At 39.7% G+C, this 16,331-nt stretch overlaps 1 long non-coding RNA gene across 2 annotated transcripts in view; it reads left to right on the top strand.

The window, feature by feature from the left end:
• Positions 1 to 16,331, top strand: part of LOC140848322 (uncharacterized) — a 92,304-nt gene that overhangs the window by 64,863 nt on the left and 11,110 nt on the right. Inside the window, exons 1-3 of one of the 2 annotated variants that reach the window (XR_012128982.1) lie at positions 3,218 to 3,356; positions 3,792 to 3,903; positions 4,508 to 4,599. This is a non-coding gene — a long non-coding RNA (uncharacterized lncRNA). Of the gene's footprint in view, positions 1 to 3,217; positions 3,357 to 3,791; positions 3,904 to 4,507; positions 4,600 to 16,331 lie in introns of those variants that run through there. The other variant, XR_012128983.1, reaches the window with a different exon arrangement.

Here is a 16,331-nt window from a genome sequence, read left to right as displayed (position 1 = left end):
CAGGAGGAATAATGAAGCCAGGAAGCAGCACTAACTATTTAGGATTGAAAAAAAAATGTGATTAAGTTATTTATTCCAAGTAATTTATATTTTTGGTCTTTATCCCCATTTGTGGCACAGAGTGCTTAAAACTCTTGGAATTTCCCGAGTGATGAAACTCTAAAGGTGTCTTCTGCTATGTCAATGAGGCTACTTTTAGAAAGGCCCTAAGGATGGGGGCTGTTGCCAGGAGAAGCAAGCCTGATTAGAGGGTTGGAACTTATGGTCCCATCCTGATTTCTAGGGAGGGAAGGACTGGAGTTTAATCAATCACCAGTGGCCAGTAATTTAATCATTGACCCCTTGTAATGAAGCCTCCATAACCCACAAGGAGGGGTTTGGAGAGCTTCGTTGTTGGTGAACCAGAGCTTCATGTGCCACTGTGTCCAGCCCTGAACTCCATGAGGACAGGGGCCTCTTTGTTGGGGACCTTGCTTTGCATGTGTCTCTTCATCTGGCTGTTGATTCATATCCTTTAATATCCTTTGTAATAAACTGGTCATCCAGTGAGTAAACTGAGGTCAGTGAGCTGCTCTTGCAAATTAACTGAACCCAGGAAGGGGTCCTGGGAACCTCTGATGTACAGCAGAAGCACGGGTGACAGGCCGGACTTGTGACTGGCATCTGAGGTGGGGGCATCTTAGGGGACTGAGCCCTTAACCTGTGGATCTGATGCTGTCTCCAGCGCGACAGTGTCAAAACTGGGTTGAAATTGTAGGAATCCCAACTAGTGTCTTGAGAATTGCTTCTTTGATGGTATGAGAAAACTCCCACACGTCAGAACCAGGTGCAGAATCGTGAAGAGCATTAACTAGGGCCAGACACTCTTGTCGAAGGCGTTGGTGTGAATTAATAAATGCATGCCCCCACCCTCTGCAGAGCTGCACCCTGCTTCAAACACCAGAGTGTTATAGGCCTCTCCCAGCTTTCCCCACTATAGATGTGAGAGCACGTATTTCCTAGGTGGTCCCTTTCAGAATTCAGAGTAAAATCCAAGTCACTTCACTGATAGTAAGAAATAGAATACAATGAGCAAAAACTAAATAGAAACTTCGTTGCCTCCTCGGCCCCACCCCGGGCTGTGTTTGCACAGGGCTTCTGCAGGAGGTTTGCTGACATCAGGTTCTGACAGCTGTCTCCCCCGACAGGCCCTGCATCAACCAGCAGCTGCAGCCTGACTGACGATCCAGAGCTGCTGTCAGCCCATTCTCCTCATTAACATCCCTTTATGCTCTCAGCACAAGCCCACTTGCCTCGCCACAGCCGCCTCCTTTCAGCTGTTTGCAGACCTTGCTCTGTGGGCGCCTCCCTCAGCCGGCCGTGCCCTGTGCCTGGCGCTCTCTGCCTGGCGCCTCCCTACACCCACCTCCCTACTCTCCTGGCTCCGCTCCATGACCCCCAAAGGCTATTTCTTGCTCTGTCGTCAGATTTCAGCACACTTATACTTGCTGCTTGCTATTACTCACTTAGTAACATTTGCATCCTCTTTGGCTTTTCCACCATTTGAATAGTCTTTTTTTGAATGCTGTTTCCCTCCTGTAGGATAAGGGGGCCACGGGGCTTTAAATGAACTGAAATGCTATCAAAATTGGAGTGGAATTTCAGTGGAATTCAATTCAGTGAAAATTCCAGGTCCTGGAATAAATGCCACCCAGATGCCAATTCTAGTCTGCCTTCCTGAGGACCACTGTAGTTAGTCCAGTTAGTTACAGCCTGCATTGAGGTGCAATCATTTTTTAAGACTTACGCATGTCTAGAAGCTGTCCACATGTAACGGATGTCTAGAATGCACAGGACACCACCTCTGTGACAAACTAAAACAAAAGAAGGATGGGGATGACACTTCATTTCCATCAGTCCGTTAGCATGGCAATAAAGGAGATAATTAACATAAGGAGTTTAATTTAGCATGAAGCCTTAACAGAGAAAGGAGTCAATATTAGCTATTATTATTATTTTTTAATTATGTCAACATCATTGGAACAGTAAGGCAAGAAAATGCCCTCTACAAAGGCCATGGACTGGAAGAAAGGAAATAGAGAAAGACATACATTGACTTGGATATCAAAGATAGAGGTTGAACCTCTGAAGCGCTGATGCAGGTGTGATGGGCTGGCTAGGCGGGGCGGGGGCGGGGCAGCGCTGAGGAGGGCGGACACCTCTCCCTGTTGGCTGGGCGCCAGTCTGGGGCTGCAGTAATAATGTGTCACGTGCTGAGCGGCTCACACAGTGGAGATGTATGGCCTCAGAGTTCAGGAGGCTGTAAATCCAACATGATGTGTCGGTGGAGCTGGTTCATTTTGAAGTTGGGGGGTGCCAGGGGGGAGGATCTGTTCCAGGTCATTTCTTCTCTCTACATTGCTGCTCCTCTCTGGGTGTCTGGGTCAAGTTTTCCCCATTGAGTAAGGAAACCAGTCACACTTGTGTGGGACCTCACCTCTCCCCACTCCAGTGTAGCCTCATTTTAACTTACTGCACCTGCATTTCTAAATAGGATTACATTCTGAGGTACTGGGTAGTAAGGACTTCAGCATAGGGATTTGGGGGGACACAGTTCAACCCATAACTGTTGGTGAGATACGACAAGATGCTTAAAGATAGACATAGCCTCAGATATTAATTCGAAATTGAAGGCACACAAATATGTGCGTAAGAGCAGTTACAAGATGTTTTTATTCACTGAGAAACACCCTAAATAGCCAGTATATGATTATGTCAGTCTCAGTAACATGCAGTGAAATTTCATACAACCCTAGAGAAGAATGTGTTTGAATATTTAAGACATTAGAAATGTTCATAATATATTGTCCACTTAAAGAATCAGATACATTTATTGGATTATGTGAAGTGATTGTAACAATTTCTATGTAAAATAAGTCAATCTATCGACTGTGTTATATGTAGGAAATAGAATTACAAGAATTGTAAAGAATTTCTTAGTAATGCCTATTTTTGTGTTTTCCAAGTGTGTTACAAGTGTATGTTTCATTTAAATTGTTTTTATGGAAACAGTTTATACTTTTTAAAAGACTACATCATGGAACCTTTCTCTCTTTGTTTCACTCTTGCCTGGGTGTCTGCTTACAAACATCTTGATACCTTGTGAAATTCTATAAAGCAGATGTTTATTTTGATACATACATATCAGTTTATTTTCAGGTGCACCTTGTTCTTCCTAGTTTCACTGCATAGGGTCGCACTGCTGTATAATCATGATGTCACAGTCCTTTCTCATAACAACACAATTAGCTGAATTTGCCTCTTTTCTCTCAGGGCCAAGGCCCAGCGCTAGACACGTCAGGATGCAGAAATAAAAGGTCATTATTTCAAGGCTTAATAGCATGAATGGTGATGGGAAAGTAGATATAGTGAAAAGTTCAGTGTGCATTTCTCGTGGTGAGGGTTTTTCCGCACAGATTTTGGCTCACCCTGGCCCAGCCGGCTGTTTTTCTCTTATTGGTGAAAGCCACCCACCCTCCGTTTAGGTTTGCATCTATGAGGTGCTAAAGTACGTTAAGGCCTAGCTGTAAATTATTGGCATTTTTACTGCTTTAGTTTGACAACTTGAGTGGGATGAATAGTTGAAATGGTCCATTGGTTTTCTGTAGATGGAGGTAATAATTTCACACAGACTGAAGGTAATGGTGGTATTGAGAAATATTATCTTTTTCTTGTGAGTGTTCTATTGGGGTAGATGGGGAGTGTTTAAGCCTTAATAGAACTCATGTAATTTCTCTCCACTGTCTTCCCAGATGAAGACGACATCATAAACAGATGAACTATGAGCCAACACAAGACTTGTTTTTCTGAAGAACACCTGAGATTATTGTATTTCAAAAGCCAGGATAAGGATATCTCCTGTAGGTAAGAACAGTTTTCTGGTGATTAATGTCACATCATTCAGAAAAATAGATTGAATTTTCTTCTAAACAATGAAACAAAAATTTTTAGTAAACTATAAACTTCTTTGTCCGATACCTCATTTGGCAATCCCCAGAAATGGGAGAAAGTAGGCCTTCTGTGGTTGAGGCCTTTTACCGTTGGTTTTCAAACTGTGTGAATATTCTCCCTTTCTTTCAAAGAACTTGTATAGGGTCAGAACTGATTACATATGTAAATGGTTTGTCACTAAGGGAAAATTACTCTGAGTCACCAGTTCCTAGGGCTTTGCCTACACAATCACAGAAGCAGTGTATACTTGTTTGATGTTCTACACAGTGGTTCTAAACTGGGGGCCTCTTGATAGTATTTGGAGACATTTCTGTTGTCATACTGGAGGGCTGCGACAGGCATGTAGTACGTACAAACCATCCTGCTAAATGCTGTAGTGCACAAGAGGCCTCCACAAGTAAGAATTATCCTGCCCCAAACTATTCTTGCTGAGTTTAGGAAAACCCAAAGCACATATTTTATTTATACCATCCAGTGTTTTACTTATTTTTTTCCCCAAAATATTTGAATCTCGCAGAAACTAACTGAACACCTGGACAGTTGGCTGAGTCTTCAATATTTTACCTGAAGAGGTAAATATCGGGGGTCCCACTCACAGTAGTTGGAAAGGTAAGGACCCCTTTAGCAGTTCTCAGTCATGATGTCGTAACACGGCACAGTGACCCGCTCTGCGTCACCTTCAATTTTGAATTAAGAAATGTTAAAAGGTCAAGTAAAAAAATTTTGAATGACTTTTTAAAAATGGAATAGTGAAGAGTCCAGGCTAATGTCTCTCACAGTTGTTTGTAATGTGCATTCAGGGACTGGTGTTTAGCAGTGACCTTGTAGGGCTCCAGCTACGTCATGGGTCTGTGAGTGTATCATCTGTAGCCACATGAATCAAGAACATACTGAGAACCACGAGGGTGCAGCGTCTATACAACTCTTTATTCTCCATTTTCGAGTCACATTTCTGACCATGATAGCTGAGAACTGTCCTTAGAAATCCTTGCTTTAACAGTTTATGTTGCCAAAACAATTAAGGTTCCTAACACCAGAGGGCTTTAGAGGTGTTTTGAATATTAATCTTCCTTGGGGGTTTTCTGCTTATGCCAGATTAGATAATGTGGTAAATGGATTTGAAAAGAATAAATCCAGAAGACATTTTGCATTAATGCTTCTATTTCTTAGAAGTATTTCCCTGGTTAATTGTTAGATAGCCCCTGGTAAGCAAGTTATCAATTAATTGTTGGAACATGCAATGTGTGTATTACCTTGGTCTTTAATTGGCCTCAACTTTTCTTTCTCAGTAATTGCTAATTGTTTAAATAAACAAGACCATTAGAACAGTAGTCAGTTATTTGGAAAAACTATTTAATATACAAATTTCACTTATAATGAATCAATTTTTCTATAATGAATAGACCCCCCACAGTTAGACTATTCAATTATGGAAGTTGAATAGTCTGGTATAGTGTGTATATTTTTATATAATGGGCAATGTCATTTACTTAGAGCTTAAAAGACTTTTAAAAATTCACTCATTTTCCAATTTAAAAAGTGACCTATTTGATAGAAACAAACAAAAAATCCCTGTTCCTACCTTTGAGAGTAGACTATCATGAACTAAATTTAATATTATTACTTTTTACCCATGGTAATGAGTAGTCAGTACTTCCGAATTATCCTTTGGATGTTTCTCTAAGGAACAATGATTTAAAAGGGGCTGGAATGTTTTTTTGCAGCCATATGCCTATTTAAAAACTTCCATTAATCTTAAAATATCCAACTTCTTTATTCCTAACATGACTCCTTATCAATGAATAGGATTCCCCATCATGGATTTGTTAAAAAACAAAATTCAACTGGGTAAATTTTAAAATCTTACTGGCTTTATCCAGTGATTGATGAATCAGGCAACATCCATCCTGCAAATAGAAGGAAGGGAGTGCAAATAAGGGAGTTACTGTCATCAGAAAAGCAGGTTGGTCATTGCAGTTACTTCCCATTAGGAGAAGGCAGGGGCCTATCAGGTGTTTACCTTACTAGTGCTGCCAGGTTTCTCCTGCTTGCCTGATTCCATTTCTGGAACAGTCAAAACTGTAATTAAGTCTTGGTTTGGTGACATGGGACTTAGCATAAGTGATTCCATTTTTGACCTGTTGTCTTGTGCTAAAAATTTAATGTATCAGCTCTACCCCTAGCTACCACACTGGAATTTGTGAAGTTTTTTGCTGATCCTCTGTGGGGTAGTCATAGGTCAGTGTCAGGTTCACATTAAAGTAGATCACTCTCTTCATTCCTTTTCTGAAGTTCTAATATTACAGAAATCATTTTCTCAGTGTTTATTGGCTTTGAATATGCATTTAAAGCTTTTGAGAAAACACAGCACCCTGGGAAGACTCCTGTGATTATTAGAAACAGGATAACCCCCAGTGTCTGGAGCAAACTTCAGAGCCATGGCCCCAAGACCCAGACTGATCAGAATCAATGATGTCAACAAAAGACTGTACTGAAGGGCTCTTCTTTCATCAGGAACAACTTTGGCAATAGTCTAGACATTTTTTTGGGGGGTAGCTATTCCTTTAGCAGCAGATTGTGCAATAGATCCAATAAGAAGAGGTTACTGATCATAGCTTCGTTTCCACTTACCCCTAGTCAGAGGAGTAGGGACCTGCCAAAAAAAACTAATTTTGAATCATGAATGCCTCTTACAACTTCCTGTTGGAACCTGTGACTCAGAACTGGCAAGGTGACAGCTCTGAAAGTCAGTAAAATTTAAGGGTCTGTAGACTATACAGGTAGTTTTATGCTGGCTGCCCTTGGATTCCTTTCTTGGTGCAGAGCCTGGGTGCTAGTTTCCCTGAGTTTGGATCTGCTAACAAGGGAAGGGAAAATGGACACCCAGGCTTAGGGAATCTGACACCAAAGAAAGGGGCTGAGTTTGTTCCTGAGAAACCAAGGCACTGGAAATCAGGGAGAGGTTTGCAATGGACAAAACTATAGGATAACCAGTACAGCAAATCCATTAGTTTGGAGGCTGGATTGCACCTCCCCATGCAACGCCTCATATGTGAACAGTGGCATTTTTCTGGGCCAGAGCAAGGCCAAAGGAAGATACAAGAATCATAAAGAGCTTCATTCATAATGTAAGAATTGGAAATAAAAGTTCTTGACTCAGCATGGTGGGAGGAAGCAGTCTGTCTACCTCAGTCCAGCTACTTCTCTTCCTAATCTTTGATTTTGAGGTCTCCAGCATTTGTATAGGATCAGATATCAGGTGCAACCTTCTTCAGTTGTGAAAGGTTTGATATCTTGTGATTTTGTAGTGTCAAGGGTCCACGGTAGTTGGTAGGGTCCTTTCCATGAATTTCACTTCTGCAAAAGCATAAGAGCAAAATAATAAATGTATATAAATGGTAGAATATTTAAAAATACACATGGTTTAAGACACATTGTAATAGGATTGCAAAGGAAAATTAGTTATTTCTGTGACATACATTTTAAGGTAATAACTGGAATTATGACTGGTAATGTTATAGGCCAGGACACATGTTAAATTACATGGGAAGCATTATCAAAGAGGCACTAATGCTAAACCTTGTTAAAGTAAACCTAGTTTAACATCTTCCCAGGTGAGAGAAATCCTTTGAGCTATTCCAGAGGACTTCTGAGAGTTAGTTTGAGGTTAAAAAGATTCCATTTTGACTTTGACTTGGGGAAGGTGTCGAAAGGTTTGATATTTCATTAAATAGTATCATAGATCATTATGAAATTACCTATTATTTAATGAAAGTAACAATTGAAGATGTTGAAGGTAAATACAGAAGGTTATATACTTGTGCACACTTGACTCTTTTAACATTGAGAAGATTTTTCAAGTAATCCCAAAACTGTTAAAGATGCCTTGAAACACAATCAATTTTTTGATAAAACATAAAATCTTTAGTAAGAGATTTATAAAAGTTTAAGTAATCTGCCTGGACAGGAAAGTCATTCTTTTTTTTTTTTAGTATCATTACTCTACAATTACATGATGAACATTATGTTTACTAGACTCCCCCCATCACCAAGTTCCCCCCCACATTCCCCATTGCAGTCATTGTCCTTCAGTGTAGTAAGATATTGTAGAATCACTACTTGTCTTCTCTGTGTTCTACAACCCTCCCCGTGCCCCTGCCCACATTATACAAGCTAATCATAAAGCCCCTGTCTCCCACCCGTCCTCCCCAGTCCCTTTCCCTTTGTTAAATGTTAGTCCATTCTTGGGTTCTGTGAGTCTTCTAGTGTTTTGCTCCTTCAGTTTTTTCTTTGTTCTTATACTCCACAAATGAGTAAAATCATTTAATACTTGTCTTTCTCCGACTGGCTTATTTCACTGAGCATAATACCCTCTAGCTCCATCCATGTTGTTGCAAATGGAAGGATTTGTTTTCTTCTTATGGCTGAGTAATATTCCATTGTGTATATGTACCACATCTTCTTTATCCATTCATCTACTGATCGACACTTAGGTGGCTATTGTAAATAGTGCTGCAATAAACATAGGGGTGCATCTGTCTTTTTCAAACTGGGCTGCTGCATTCTTAGGGTAAATTCCTCGGAGTGGAATTCCTGGGTCAAATGGTATTTCTACTTTGAGCTTTTAGAGGAACCTCCATACTGCATTCCACAATGGTTGAACTATTTAAATTTACATTCCCACCAGCAGTGTAGGAGGGTTCCCCTTTCTCCACATCCTCGCCAACATTTATTGCTGTTTGTCTTTTGGATGGTGGCCATCCTTAGTGGTGTGACGTGATATCTCACTGTGGTTTTAATTTGCATTTCTCTGATGACTAGCGATGTGGAGCATCTTTTCATGTGTCTGTTGGCCATCTGAATTTCTACTTTGGAGAACTGTTCAGCTCCTCTGCCCATTTTTTAATTGGATTATTTGCTTTTTGTTTGTTGAGGTGTGTGAGCTCTTTATATATTTTGGATGTCAACCCTTTATCAGATCTGTCATTTATGAATATGTTCTCCCATACTGTAGGATGCCTTTTTGTTCTATTGGTGGTGTCCTTTGCTGTACAGAAGCTTTTCAGTTTGATGTAGTCCCACTTGTTCATTTTTCCTTTGTTTCCCTGGCCTGGGGAGATATGTTCAGGAAGTCATCACTCATGTTTTTCTAAGAGTGTTATGGTTTCATGACTTACATTCAGGTCTTTGATCCATTTCAAATTCACTTTTGTGTATGTGGTTAGACAATGATCCAGTTTCATTCTCTTACATGTAGCTGTCCAGTTTTGCCAATACCAGCTATTGAAGAGACTGTCATTTCCCCCTTGTATGTCCATGGCTCCTTTATTGTATATTAATTGACCATATATGTTTGGGTAAATATCTGGACTCTCTATTCTGTTCCACTGGTCTGTGGGTCTATTCTTTTGCCAGTACAAAATTGTCTTGATTACTATGGCTTTGTAGTAGAGCTTAAAGTTGGGAAGCAAGATCCCCCCACTTTATTCTTCCTTCTCAGGATTGCTTTGGCTATTTGTGGTCTTCTGTGGTTCCATATGAATTTTAAAACAATTTGTTCCAGTTCATTGAATAATGCTGTTAGTATTTTGATAGGCATTGCATTGAATCTGTAGATTGCTTTAGGCAGGATGACCATTTTGATGATATAAATTCTTCCTAGCCAAGAGCATGGGATGAGTTTCCATTTGTTAGTGTCTTATAGTTCTCAGGGTATAGGTCTTTCACTTCCCTGGTAAGGTTTATTCCTAAGTATTTTATTCTTTTTGATGCAATTGTGAGTGGAATTGTTTTCCTGATTTCTCTTTCTGCTAGTTCTTCATTAGTGTATAGGAAAGCCACAGATTTCTGTGTGTTAATTTTATACCCTACAACTTTGCGTGTATTCCGATATCAGTTCTAGTAGTTTTGGAGTGGAGTCCTTAGGGTTTCTTATGTACAATATCATGTCATCTGCAAAGAGTGACAGTTTGTTTTGTCTGACTTCATGGCTAGGACCTCCAGTACTATGTTGAATAGAAGTGGGGAGAATGGGCATCCCTCTCTTTTTCCTGATCTTAGAGAAAAAGCTTTCAGCTTCTGACTGTTAAGTATGATGTTGGCTGTGGGTTTGTCATATATGGCCTTTATTATGTTGAGGTACTTGCTCTCTATACCCATTTTGTTGTGAGTTTTTATCATGAATGGATGTTGGATTTTGTCATTTTGTTGATGTGGTGGATGATGTTGATGGATTTTCAAATTTTGTACCATCCTTACGATGAACCCACTTGATCATGGTGCATGATCCTCTTGATGTATATTTCCATCTATGTTTATCAGGGATATTGGTCTGTAATTTTCTTTTTTGGTGGTGTCTTTGCCTGGTTTAGGTATTACAGTGATGCTGGCTTCATAGAGTGAGTGAGTTTGGAAGTATTCCCTCCTCTTCTATTTTTTGGAAAACTTTAAGGAGAATGGGTATTATGTCTTCTCTATATGTCTGATAAAATTCTACAGTAAATCCATCTTGCCTGGGGGTTTTGCTCTTGGGTAGTTTTTTGATTACCGATTTAATTTCATTTCTGGTAATTAATCTTAGATTTTCTGTTTCTTCCTTGGTCAGTCTTGGAGGGTTGTAATTTTCTAAGAACTTGTCCATTTCTTCTAGGTTTTTCAGCTTGTTAGCACAGAGATTTTCAAAGTATTCTCTAATAATTCTTTGTCATGATTTTTCCTTTCTCATTTCTGATTCTGTTGATGTGTGTAGATTCTCTTTCTCTCCTAATAAGTCTGGCTAGGGGCTTATCTATTTTGTTTATTTTCTCAAAGAACCAGCTCTTGGTTTCATTGATTTTTGCTATTATTTTATTCTTCTCAATTTTGTTTATTTCTTCTCTGATCTTTAGTATGTCCCTCCTTCTGCTGACTTTGGGCCTCATTTGTTCTTCTTTTTCCAGTTTCTATAATTGTGACTTTAGACTATTCATTTGGGATTGTTCTGCCTTCTTTAAATATGCCTAGATCACTATATACTTTCCTCTTAGAACTGCCTTTGCTGCGTCCCACAGAAGTTGGGGCTTTGTGTTGTTGTTGTCATTTGTTTCCATATATTGCTGGATCTCCATTTTAATTTGGTTGTTGATCCATTGATTATTTAGGAGCATGTTGTTAAGCCTCCATGTGTTTGTGAGCCTTTTTGCTTTCTTTGTACAATTCATTTCTAGTTTTATACCTTTGTGGTCTGAAAAGTTGGTTGGTAGGATTTCACTCTTTTTTAATTTACTGAGGTTCTTTTTGTGGCCTAGTATGTGGTCTATTCTGGAGAATGTTCCATGTGCACTTGAGAAGAATGTGTATCCTGTTTCTTTTGGATGTAGAGTTCTATAGATGTCTATTAGGTCCATCTGTTCTAGTGTATTGTTCCGTGCCTCTGTGCCTTACTTATTTTCTGTCTGGTGGATCTGTCCTTAGGAGTGAGTGGTGTGTTGCATTGCATTCTATTTCCTCCTTTAATTATGTTAGTACTTGTTTCACATATGTTGGTGCTCCTGTATTCAGTGCATATATATTTATAATGGTTATATCCTCTTGTTGGACTGAGCCCTTTATCATTAAGTAATGTCCTTCTTATCTCTCTTGTTACGTTCTTTGTTTTGAGGTCTATTTTGTCTGACACAAGTACTGCAACACCTGCTTTATTCTCCCTATTATTTGCATGAAATATGTTTTCCACCCCTTGAATTTTAGTCTGTGCATGTCTTTGGGTTTGAGGTGAGTCTCTTAGCAGCAGCACATAGATGGGTCTTGCTTTTTTATCCATTCCATCATTCTCTGTCTTTTGATTGGTGCATTCAGTCCACTTACATTTAGGGTGATTTTGAAAGATATGTACTTATTGCCATTGCAGGCTTTAGATTCATGGTTACCAAAGGTTGAAGGGTAGCTTCTTTTACTATCTAACTTCTTGCTTATTAAGCTATTATAAGCACAGTCTGATTTTTATCAGTCTGATTATTTATCTCCCTTCTTATTCCTCCTCCTCCATTCTGTATATGTTAGTTGTTGTATTCTGTACTGTTTTGTGTTTTCTTTGACTGCTTTTGTGAGTAGTTAATTTTATTTTTTTGCCTTTAGTTAATATTTGCTTGGTCTTTCTTTGTTGTGATTTTTTTTTTCGCTGTTGACATCTGTTTAGCCTTAGGAGTGCTTCCATCTAGAGCAGTCCCTCTAGAATACCCTGTATAGGTGGTTTGTGGTTTTGCTTGTCTGGGAACTGTTTAATCCTCCTTCATATTTAAATGATAGTCATGCTGGATACAGTATTCTTGGTTCAAGGCCCTTCTGTTTCATTGCATTAAGTATATCATGCCATTCTCTTCTGGCCTGTAAGGTTTCTGTTGAGAGGTCTGATGATAGCCTGATGGGTTTTCTTTTGTAGGTGACCTTTTTTCTCTCTCTGGCTGCCTTTAATACTCTGTCCTTGTCCTTGATCTTTGCCATTTTAATTATTATGAGTCTTGGCATTGTCCTCCTTGGGTCCTTTGTATTGGGAGTTCTGTGTGCTTCTGTGGTCTGAGAGGCTATTTCCTCCCCCAGTTTGGGGAAGTTTTCAGCAATTATTTCTTCAAAGACACTATCTATCCTTTTTCTCTCTCTTCTTCTTCTGGTACCCCGATAATGTGGATATTGTTCTGTTTGGATTGGTCACACAGTTCTCTTAATATTCTTTCATTCCTGGAGATCTTTTTATCTCTCTCTGCCTCAGCTTCTTTGTGTTCCTGTTCTCTGATTTCTATTCCATTAATGGCCTTTTGCACTTCATCCAGTCTGCTCCTAAGTCCTTCCAGAGATTGTTTTATTTCTGTATTCTCCCTCCCAACTTTATCCGTTAGCTCTTGCATATTTCTCTACAGGTCCATCAGCATAGTTATGACCTTTATTTTGAATTCTTTTTCAGGAAGATTGGTTAAATCTATCTCTCCAGGCCCTCTCTTGGGGTTTGTCTGGGTAATTCTGGACTGAACCAAATTCTTCTGCCTTTTCATGGTTATAGAGGTAGCTGTAAAGTCCTTTCCTGCTTGTTTGTCTCCGTGTCATTCTCTACTGCCTGTGTTGGTTACCGCACACCTGGCACAGCCTTTGGATTAATCCCCTAAGATGCTGTGGGTGGGGTCACTGTCAGGGTAGCCCAGAGGCCTGCAGTAAATGGCAGGCATGCCAGGTGTTCTGGGTCTGGCCTGGGTGGCTGCATGCCAGGAAGAGATTCTGGGCAGTTGCTGTGGTTGCGGCCTCTCTCCCACTGCTCTGCTGCTGTGAGCATGTGCATGGCCGTGCCAGAAGGGATATGACTGGCAGGCTATTTATCACCATGAGGGACTTCAGAGCTGCCCAGGATTCCCAGCTGCTCAGCTGAGTGTACAGGGACGCTTCCATGCTAGCTGTGAGGCCCATATCCCTTTAAGATTTTCAAAAAGCACTTGCTTTCCTTTTGTCCCAGGGGAGCTGTCTGTGGGGGACACACTTGCAGATTTTACTTTTCTGTTTCTCTAATATCTAGCACACCATTCAATGTGTGTCTGTGCTCCTGGTATGGATGACTAGGGCTGGGTATTTAGCAGTCCTGGGGTTTCACCCCCATCCCTCTCTGACTCCTTTCTTCCTGCCAGGGAGCTGGGGTTGGGGGAGTACTCAGGTCCTGCAGTCCATGGCTTGTATCTTACTCCCTTCGTGAGATACTGAGTTCTCACAGATGTGGATGTATCCTGGCTGTTGTACTGTATCCACTGGTCTCTCTTTTAGGAATAGTTGTATTTGTTGTATTTTCAAAAATATATATGGTTTTGGTAGATTTCTGCTGCCCTACTCATGCCACCATCTTGGCTCCTCCTCCAACATCATTTTTTTAACACAGAGAAATAAACAAACTCTAGTTCTTTACCAATGTGCTTTTGATATTAAAACTCATTTGAAAAATCTACTATAATCTTAGCCCACAGAATCCTTAATTCCTAGCAAAAACTAAAGTAAGCAACCAGGACTATTAAACTAGCATACTGTAGCTTGGCAAACTCATAAATACATTAGAAGTATAGTCTCCCTCAATATGGCACAAAACACAGTTACTAATACATTCAAATATCCTTAGTTCTTCTATCAAAGAAAGCCCAAGGGGATAATAAGCCTATATTCAGTAGTTCATGTTTCACTATTTTATCTTACTTGGAAAGGATCTAGATAGTCAATGAATACCCATCATTTAATTTAGATCAGTATAACTTTAAGGTTTCAAGTTACCAAAAATATTTTGGAAGCTATTTTTAAGTAGATAAGGAATAATTAGATCACTCAAGTTATTTTTCTTGCTGACAAATCCTGTGAGAGAGAGATAACATGAACTTATTTGACTTATAGTAAACCAATATAGGGAGCATGAGAGTTTTATGTTTGCATTGTATCTAATATTTATAGCTCTTGTTTTTACTTAAGGAAAATTGTCCTATATTATGTAAGCTTGAAAAACATTTGGGTTCATTTTTATATTTCCGAGAATATACTGAATTTATATAGCACTGATTTGCCTTTAACGCAAATAGAGCTCTTTACAAATTAACTTTGGCAATACCCTTGGGGATAGAAAAATCACATTCTAACATACATATGTGAAGACAGATATAAATAGACATCTATAAATTTCAAAATTTTAACCGTGGGATAGGTATGGTAATGCAAAACTCCCTAGTTAATAAAAACACAATTGGATCCTAACTGTGTTTCTATCAGATGGCATAGGTTAAGGTTACCTGCTCAGATGTCTTAAACTTTACTAATATTTGTGGCAAAGATTTTTAAGATTTTTTATAGGCCTAGCTTTCAAATAACCTTTCTTTCCTTATAAGAATTACCTTGATCCCCAGAGAAGACTGGGTAGAATTTGAAACCTCAAAAGCCAAAGAAAGAGTGAAACTTTCACCAGGAAGGATGTTTGTAAGTCCAGATCTTTTACAATATCTACAAGCCTTTTGAGAGAGACAGGTGGGCTTTTAATTAGTTCTTGCACTGCATTTCTGTTCTTGTAAAGACTTAATCCTTGGAAAATTGGGTTCCAACCTAAATTATATCAAGGTCTACCCATTTGCATCTTATTTAATCAAGGAGATCTCTAAGGTGGGAATTAAAAGCTTCCTATGTTCTAGACTTAGAACTGTCAATCTTTGGAAGGTTTTCCTTTCTCTCTGGCTATACAGTTTAATTTTCCCTGATGGGAGAAGACCTAAAAAATGGTTCTTGTCAAGTTCTGACTGTCAATTTGCAATCTGGCAAGCTTCTGACGATGGACCTACTTAAAAAAAAAAAATCCTTCAAACATCTTTGGACCAACAGTAAATATTCCTAGCAGTATGGAATGACCCCAAAGAGAGAGAAAAGATTCTCCACCCCCAAATATATCCAAAAGAAAGAAAAATTTAACAATTGTCCTGAGAGTCATCAACAGGAGGTAGGATCCTAGCTGCAAATGGAAGGCAAGCCACATTTTTGGCGTCCCCAACCTAAGTTCTCAGGACACAAAACAAGAAAAACATGGAGCAATAACTGTCCCTAGGAGAGAAAGGATTAATAACCAGTAGGTGGGGATTTGGAAAGGAAGGGACACCATGGCACTTTACCTTCCTCTCACCCAGGCACTGTGGAGATGCGGGAGAGCTGACCCCAGAAGAGTGCTCACCCTCTGCTGGCGTCTGCCAGCTTTACCAGGATCCCATCTGCAGGCTCCAGATCTAGTGGGATTTCTGGTGGGATTTAAGGTAGAGAGTGTCAGCCAGGCAGACATCAAAATTTAGCAAGCTTTTCTATTAATTTTTAGCTTTCCATTGGCTGCTAAGGGAGATACAGTCCCAGAGAATCCCCCAACCCTGCTAGGGCCCACATGCAGGGGCTCTCTTTTGAGAGTTAGCTTATGGAAATGTCTATGAGGCCAAAAGCAGCTTTTGTCTGTAGTCTTATAGTCTCTTCAGAGTGGAAGGGAACCCCAATAGAGGAGCAGCAGGAGTCTCATCAGTCTGATCCTTAGTTTTAATATCTCTTGTGACTTTTAATTTTTCATTGATCTTTCAAAGATATTTTAGAACCTTAAAGTCTTTTGGAGGCTTCTGCATATCAGTTAAGATGGGTGTTCCATTCTATTCCTTGATTTGGGAGCCCCTGCTTTCCAGTGCACTTCTTAAATGAACACTTCTGTCTAAACTGGAATGCCCCCTATAATGGCCATTGCATTTCTAGTTGTCTTAGTAAGATTTTGCCATTTTTGTAGAGTGTAGCAGCTTCTGGTTTAGATATAAAATAAGCAGTTGTGCCATAAGGGG

The sequence above is a fragment of the Manis javanica genome, chromosome 3 (assembly GCF_040802235.1).
Source record: "Manis javanica isolate MJ-LG chromosome 3, MJ_LKY, whole genome shotgun sequence".
Lineage (NCBI taxonomy): Eukaryota > Metazoa > Chordata > Mammalia > Pholidota > Manidae > Manis > Manis javanica.
Note: the sequence above shows the minus strand (reverse complement) of the source record. Positions and strands in the feature narration are given on the sequence as shown.